The 7,942-nt window shown below is 42.5% G+C and overlaps 1 long non-coding RNA gene across 2 annotated transcripts; it reads left to right on the top strand.

The window, feature by feature from the left end:
• The first annotated feature begins 340 nt into the window (after positions 1 to 340).
• LOC129147920 (uncharacterized) lies at positions 341 to 7,415 on the top strand. Of its 2 annotated transcripts, XR_008555139.1 has the most exons (5): positions 341 to 718; positions 1,431 to 1,508; positions 3,773 to 3,843; positions 6,708 to 6,841; positions 7,117 to 7,415. It is a non-coding gene; the product is annotated as an uncharacterized LOC129147920 (long non-coding RNA). The 2 variants fall into 2 exon arrangements; XR_008555138.1 differs by lacking the exon at positions 1,431 to 1,508 and having other exon boundaries at positions 3,753 to 3,843.
• The last annotated feature ends 527 nt before the right edge of the window (positions 7,416 to 7,942 follow it).

Genomic DNA, 7,942 nt, shown 5'->3' with positions numbered 1-7,942 from the left:
GGGGAGGCAGCCCAAGCTGGAGGGGCTGAGGAACGGCGGCATGATGAGAGAATTAAAACATTGCCCCTGTCAGGTGTGCATGCGCAGGTATCTTGATCATCTGTGATTCTTACCCACAAGGGAGATGGCTGAATACGAATAATGGAGATGCTGCTGGACGGGAGTGTGAAGTAAACAGTTTAAAGTTCTGTCAGAACAAGAACAGACATGCCCCGAGGGAAGAACCTGAGTCACATTTCAAAGAAATTAGGCAGAGATTCCAGGAAGTGACAATCTAAACAACTTAGATGTCTTATTTAACTCTCAAAGCTTCAATCCTTCTTCCTCCCTCCCTCTCCTCCTTTCTCTATTCTTTCTTTCCTTCCTTCTTTTCTTCCTTCATTTCTTCCCTCCTTCCTCCCTCCCTTCATTCCTTCCCTTTTTCTTTCCTTCCTTCCTTCCTTCCTTCCTTCCTTCCTTCCTTCCTTCCTTCCTTCCTTCCTTCCTTCCTACTTTCCTTCCACCTTTCTTCATTCCATTTTTATTTTTTCGTACACTCTTTAACTTAGAACCTGTTTTCTTCCTGCTTTGGAGGATCAGGAAAGGTGCTACAAAGCTGGTAACATTTCAGCTGAATTTCTTGAGAAGAATGAGAATTCAAAAGATTATCAAGGGGAGAAGGATATTCCAAGCAGGGGGAACAGCAAATGCAAAGTCATGGAGGACTGTTCTGGGAACTGTGAGCGGTTCCATATGGCTAGAGTGAAAGGCAGAATAAAGGAGAATGGCCGAAGATGAAGCTAACGGGGTAGGGGGAGGCCTTAGGGGTTGGGATGCACATTGTAAGTGTGCCATTCTTTTTCCTTGCTAACAGAATTTTGATTTTGTTCTGGTGGTAAAATGCCTAGGGCCAGAACATAAATCACAATTAGCCTAAGCCAAAGACAGCAGTCCCCCTTACATTTGATGATAACACTTGGTCTAGGACTGGGTATGGCACTCAGTTCTAGCCAGAAAAACAGAAGAAATCTGATGGAAGGTAGTGAGGAAAGAGTTTCATCCCTGATTTTAATTTATTTTTGTTAATCCTCATCTGAGAATATTTTTCCATTGATTTTTAGAGATAGTGGAAGGGAGGGAGAGAGACAGAGAGAGAGAAACATCGATGTGAGAGAAACACATCAATTGGTTGCCTCCTGCATGCACCCTGACCAGGGCTGGGAATAGAGCTTGCAACCAAGTTATATGTGCTCTTGACTGAAATCGAACCTAAGACCATTCAGTCTGAAGGCTGATGCTCTAGCCACAGAGCAAATCAGCTAGGGCTATCCTTGATTTTAAGAAAGAAAGAAAAAAAACTAATTCTGTACCAGGAAGATTTTTCTTTTCCCTCCCTCCCTCCCACCGTGTGATTTGGATGTGATATCTAGAGTTGTCATCTGTGACCTTAGTGAGAAGCCTGAGGGTGGACACCATACACGGAGGATGGAAGAGAACGGACAGAAAGTCAGAAATTGGCCAAACCAATTGTAAGACTGCCTGCCTTAAGACTTTTTCAGGGGTGGGGAACCTTTTTTCTGCACGGACCATTTGAATATATGTGTATAACATCATTCGTGGGCCATACAAAATTATCAACTTAAAAATTAGCCTGCTGTATTTGGTCAAGCATTTAATTAACTTAACTCATAATGCCTTGGCAGGGCCAGACCAAATGATTTCGAGGGCCTTATATGGCCCGCGGGCCAGACTTGCCCCATCCCTGAGCTAAGGGAACACAAATATCCTGTGGTTAAAGCCACCATTAATTGTGCTTGCCATCAAATTTGTCACAACTGCCAAGGATGACATTTGTAGGTATGGCTAAGGAGTTTGGACTTTATCATGAAGACGAATGAGAGCTACAGAAAGCTTTAGGCAAGGGAATGAGTTGTTGGCTCTGTGCTTGTAAACCAGGACTCTGGCTGCGCTGTGCGGAATGGGCTGCAAAGGAAGAAACCAGGCAGAGACGGGTTAGGAAGCTACTGCAATTGTCCAAGAGATTAGGGAGAACCTAAGCAAAAGAAGTAGCAATGACAACTCGGGAAAAGGGGATACGTCTGAGAGCTATGTTTAAGTCAAACTAACATAACTTAGTGACTAAGTGGATGTGAGAGGTGGGGAAGGCAGGAGAATCAAGGCTAGCTCGAGGTTTCTGGCTCAGTTGACTTGAGAGAAAGGAGATCTGACTCTAATTCTGGCTCTGCCGCAAGTCAGTCCTAAGCTAGCTTCTGCATTTCAAGGAGGTCAGATTGAAAACATGAAAGCAGATAGGTCTCCTGTCTCCTGACGGCTCTGACTTCCAGGAGCTCGTTTGCTGAGAGGACTGAAAGGGACCAGGAGGACCGCCTTGGGGAAGGAAAAACCTCTCTTTTCCTAGTGGATCCTCAGATTTACTTGCCAAGAGCCGGGTGGTGGGCGGCTTTGAGCTTTTGTCTGCCTTTTCCGGGTTTAGACTGACAACAATGTGAGAAGTGGGGTGGAGAGCTCCGTGGTGCATGAATGATGCCCAAGCATGTAAATTAAAAACAGCAAAACATCATTTCCCACATACCCTCAAGACTTATTCTTTATTAAAGTTCTCATAAAAAGCCTTGTCCGCATCCCCTAGGATTCAGGGAAGTCTTTCCCTTCCGCAGTTCCTTTAGCATCCAGACCTTGCCAGGTGCAAAGGGTAGCCATTTGCTTCAGGGGAAAAAAAAAAATGGAACAGGTAACAGTGATGTCTTCACCCCAGTGGCGAATGATGCAAACCAGGCATAAAGCCCAGAGACTGTTGCCAGGATACATAGCTGCTAGGTTGCAGAGGTCACAGAACCATGGAAAGGGTTTCACAGATGACTAATTACTTTTGTTTTATTTCTCCTTATAGAATGACTAGTTTTGTTTTATTCTCCTTCTAGAAGGATTGCCTTGGGCTCACCAAGACTTACTACAGTTCAAATACTTAATCTCTCTCACTCCTATACCACATTTTAAATTTCACACATTATCTCACTTGATGGGGGAAGGGTTGAGGGACGCAAGGGTCCAGATTTTTCCCTGTACTCAGGGCCATTCTGAAGGGCCGCCCCAGTTCCAGAGCTTCCCCATGGGATTAGCTGAGGCCTCCGTGGCAACTGCATCATAATTCAATGTCTCCCTCTGCTTGATTCACTCCCTGCTTAGAGCTGTTGTTTCTGGTAGACACCCCCTCCACCCCCCAAACCCAGTAAAATCCCTCTATGTGTCAAAGAAAAAAACAGAGCTGGACAGTAGTTAAAGGGGTATTCAGGATTATTGCCATAGGAGAAAAGAGATCTCTGTATAAAACTGGGCTCAGCTCTGAATATAAAAAGGACAAGTGGGGTTTTATAGCCAAATAGCAGAGGGTTGGGGGTTATGGCATGGAAAATTACTAATAGGAAACATCAGAGGTTGTTGGAAGCCGCCATTGCCTTCACTAGCAGAGCTGTGGACAAGGAACCCAGAAGGCTGGTCAACCTTGAAGCTCTGAAAGGTCAGAGCCAACCACCCACTGTCTAGTTGAGACAATGGTAGCTAAAGCAACGTACACCTTTTAGTTTTATGTAAATCCTTGCTGATTGGCTATTATTGGAATTGCCTGCCTAAAGGCTATGGGTGTATCCCATAGTCTTAATAAAAGGGATAGCAAGGCCAGAGCAAAGTGGAGTCCTTCCCCTTGAGTTCGGCTCCTGCCTGGCCCCCAATATTTCCAAATTAATATTTTCCAGTCTCTTTCATTTGTGTGCAGCCTCCTCCAGAGCCCGAACCCTGAACCTGAACCCTGAACCTCGCGGGACGTGAAAGGGTTCACTACAAGAGGTAAGAGGAAATTCTAACTAAACCAGCCTAACAGAATTCTTGCTGAAGGCAGGTTAGGATGGTTACACATCACAAGGGAGATGCTAGTGGATGAAGAATTTGATCAGATATTGAGGGGAATCAGGTATTGGAGCCGGGGGGAGGTCTCTAAATTAACTTAACAGGATTCTTGCTAAAACTAAGTGCTGCCAACCTGACCAGGACAGACCGAAGTCGAAGGTCAACCCCTCGTTGAGAAGAGGCCTTGGAGCAGACTCAGCAGGATTTGGTCAAGGAGAGATCTGTCACATGCAAATTTATGTCTGTCTCCTGGGGAACCTGACCTGTGACACCAACATAATATCATTAATCAACTCTATTTTTCTAGGCACACACACACACACACACACACACACACACACACACTTCTATCTATTCTTATTGTCATCATTTTATGGTAGTATTTTTAAAACGGTACTTTCATTCCAACAGAGAAGCAAAATCTCAGAATAAATTTAAAATGCTTTGAGTTACTAGTAAATAAATTTAGTTTAAACAAAAACTAAAACAACTGGCTGACAAACATTTCTTAGAAAGGATACAAAAAGCATAAACCATAAAAAAATTGGTAGATTAGACTTTATCCAAATTTAAAACTCTGCCCTTTTGAATGTCGATAAAAGACAGGCACAGATTAGGAGTATTTGCCAAAAACATATGTGACAAATGGCTTGTTTCCAGGTTATATAAAGTGCTCACACAAATCAATAAGAACATAAACAACTCAATTTTTTAATGGGCAAAAGGTCTTTTAATTAAAAAAAGATATAAATGGCAAATAAGCCAACAAAAAGATGCTCAACGCCATTAATTATTAAGGATAAGCAAATTAAAACTGCAATGAAATATCACTACAATCCCATTAGAATGGCAAAAAGCAAGCAAGCAAGCAGCCAATCAATCAACCAAAAAAAGAAAACAAACCCTGATAATAGGAAGCATTGACAAGAATGAAGAGTAACTTGAACTCTCATACATGCTAGTAGTAACGTAAAATAATATTTCCATTCTGGAAAAGCAGTTTTTTATGACATGAAGCATACATTTACCAAATGATGCAGCAATCCTACTCCTGAATATTTACTCAAGAGAAATGAAAACATATGTTCACACAAAGACCTTTACACAAATGTTTAAGCAGCTTACGTATAATTGCCAAGAACAGAAAACAATCTAAATGCCCATCAACTGATGAATGGATAAACAAATTGTGGTACCACCATATGATGGAATACTACTCAGCAATTAAAAGAATGAACTAATGACAGCAATTCTACTCCTAGGAATATACTCAAGAGAAATGAAAACATATTTCCACTCAAGAACTTATACGAAAATGTTTATAGTTATTTATAATAGCCAAAAAGTAGAAGAAAAAACAACAACAACTGCCTACCAACTGATGAATGGATAAATAAAATCTGATATATGCACACAATGGAATATGAGCCAGTAATAAAAAGGACTGAGGTGCTGATACAGCTACAACATGGATAAATTTTTAAAATAGTGGCTGGAAAGAAGTGAAAGAGGCCAGCCACAAAGGACCACATATTGTATGTTTCATTTATATGAAATGTCCATGAGACAGTTTGGTACTTGCCTAGGGCTGGGGTTTGGGGAGAATGGAAAGTAGCTGCTTTAGGATTTCTTTTTGGGGTGATAAAAAATGTTCTAAAATTGATTGTGCTATTGGTTGCACAATTCTGTAAATATACAAAAATAACCCCACTGAATTATATACTTTAAATGGGTGAATTGTATGGTATGTGAATAGCTATTTTAGAAAAGGAATAAATGGGGAAATAAGCAAAGCATAGGAAATATAGTCAATAATATTGTGATAACTATGTATGGTGTCTATTGGGGTACTGGAAATATGGAGAAGAACACTATGTAAAGTATATGATTGTCTAACTGCTAAGTTGTACACTCAAAACCAGTGCATAATAAATTAATATTTAATTAAATAATAAATAAAGGAATAAAAATTATTCTACTATTCACCAGCATATATTAAGAATAAAAAAATCACAGAGTAAAGAAAAATGAACAAATGAAACACACAATAACATGAATGAATCTCAAAATTATAATACTAAGTAAAAGAAGCCAGATGCAAAAGATAAATTACAGTCTGATTCCATTTATCTGACATTCTGAAAAAGAAAACTGTAAGGACAGAAGTTAGATCAGTGTTGGCCAGGGCCTGGGGGAGAGGTTTACTTTAAAGGGGCAACAGAGAATTTGGGGGGGAAGGTGATGACAATCCTATATAATAATCCTATATAATAAAAGGCTAGTATGCAAATTGACCACACAGCAGAATGACCAGGCACTATGATGTGCACTGACCACCAGGGGCAGACGCTCAACGCAGGAGTTGCCCCTTGGTGATCAGTGTGCTCCCACAGGGGGAGCACCGCTCAGCCAGAAGCCGGGCTCGCCAGTGGGCTCACGGCTGGCGAGCACAGAGGCAGTGGCGGGAGCCTAAGGACCCCTGGGGATGCCTAAGCCAGCAGTCAGACATCCCCCGAGGGGTCCAGGACTGCGAAAGGGCACAGGCCGGGCTGAGGGGACCCCTCCCCTGCCCCCAGTGCATGATTGTCATGCACTGGACCTCTAATATACTATATTTAGATTATGGTAGTGGTTATACACTGTATTTCTCAATATTCATAGAACTATATATGTAAAAAGGTGAATTTTTAAAAATTAAATTTATTGGTAAAAGGGTGAATTTTATTGTATTAAATGGTACCCCGGTAAACCAACTTAAACCTCACAGCATTGTCCCCTCTTTTTTTGCTGTTGTTTTGCCACAGATTAGTGACAACTTTGTCACCTGCCAAGCCGGGCTTGTGGACGTGAAGGGAAGCAGGAAGAGCAGGCAGTGGCTATAGGATCCAAAGAGAATTTTCCTGGGCAGGTGGAGTCTGCAGCATGTGTAGAGGCTGAGGTAAGGAATTTGTTTTGAAGGGAGAGACCAGAGTTACTGGAGGGAGGGGGATCTGATTGATGGAGAAAGAAGACTACTTTCATCAGAATTCTTGATGGTAAACAACAGAAACCCAATTCAAACATCCTTAAGCAAAAAGGAAAGTATTTGGCATGCATAACTGAAAAATCCAAAAATTTCAAAGCAATGTTGTCAGCACTTGTCTTCGCTCAGGCTGTTAGAACAAAATGGCATAATCTGGGTGGCTTAAACAACAGGCATTTGTTTCTCAATAGTCTGGAGGCTGGGAAGTCTGCGTTCAGGATGCCAGCATGGTCGTGGTCAAGTTCTGGTGAGAGCCCTCTTCCTGGTTTGCAGATGGCTGCCTGCTCACTACGTCCTCACAGGACAGAGAGGGGGAAAGGACTTTGGCCTCTGCTCTTCTTATCAAGAACACTAATCCCACCATGAAGACCCTACCATGACCTCATTTAAACATAATTACCTCCCAAAGGCCCCACCTGCAAACATCATCAAATTGGAAGTTCAGGCTTTGACATAAATTTTGGGGGACAGCAACATTCATCCATAGGAAATAGGAAGGAAGGAAGAAAGGAAGGAAGGGAGGGAGAGAGGGAGGGAGGGAGGGAGGGAGGGAGGGAGGGAGGGAGGGAGGGAGGGAGGGAGGGAGGGAGGGAGGGAGGGAGGGAGAAAGGAAAAAAGGAAAGAAGGGAGAAAGCAAAGACAAGGGGGGAAACAAAACTGTGCTAGATGCTTATGATGGACCCACAGACTTGGGAGGGGATGAATTTAAAGGACAAATGATGAGGTCACTCTGCTAGGGGATTTCTTCCTTTGAGATGGATGGGAATAAGATCCAGATGGATGGAACATAGAAAGGGTGGGTGGATGGTTTTTATTGGACAGAGGAAAATACGGTCAGGAAAATGAAGTCATTTGCACCTGTGAGCCCCTCTCTTCTCTATGAAGTAAGAAGTAAGGTCAATTGCTGGAAGTGAATGAGTGGGGGGAGTAGCGGTAGAGACCTTGAAAGAGTGGCGGAAGGTTTAGAGGAACTGGTAGGGAGATTTGGAGAGGGAGTATGTAGGGACAAGTAAAAGG

This window comes from Eptesicus fuscus, chromosome 22 (genome assembly GCF_027574615.1).
Source record: "Eptesicus fuscus isolate TK198812 chromosome 22, DD_ASM_mEF_20220401, whole genome shotgun sequence".
NCBI lineage: Eukaryota > Metazoa > Chordata > Mammalia > Chiroptera > Vespertilionidae > Eptesicus > Eptesicus fuscus.
This window is presented reverse-complemented; position numbering and strand designations above follow the sequence as displayed.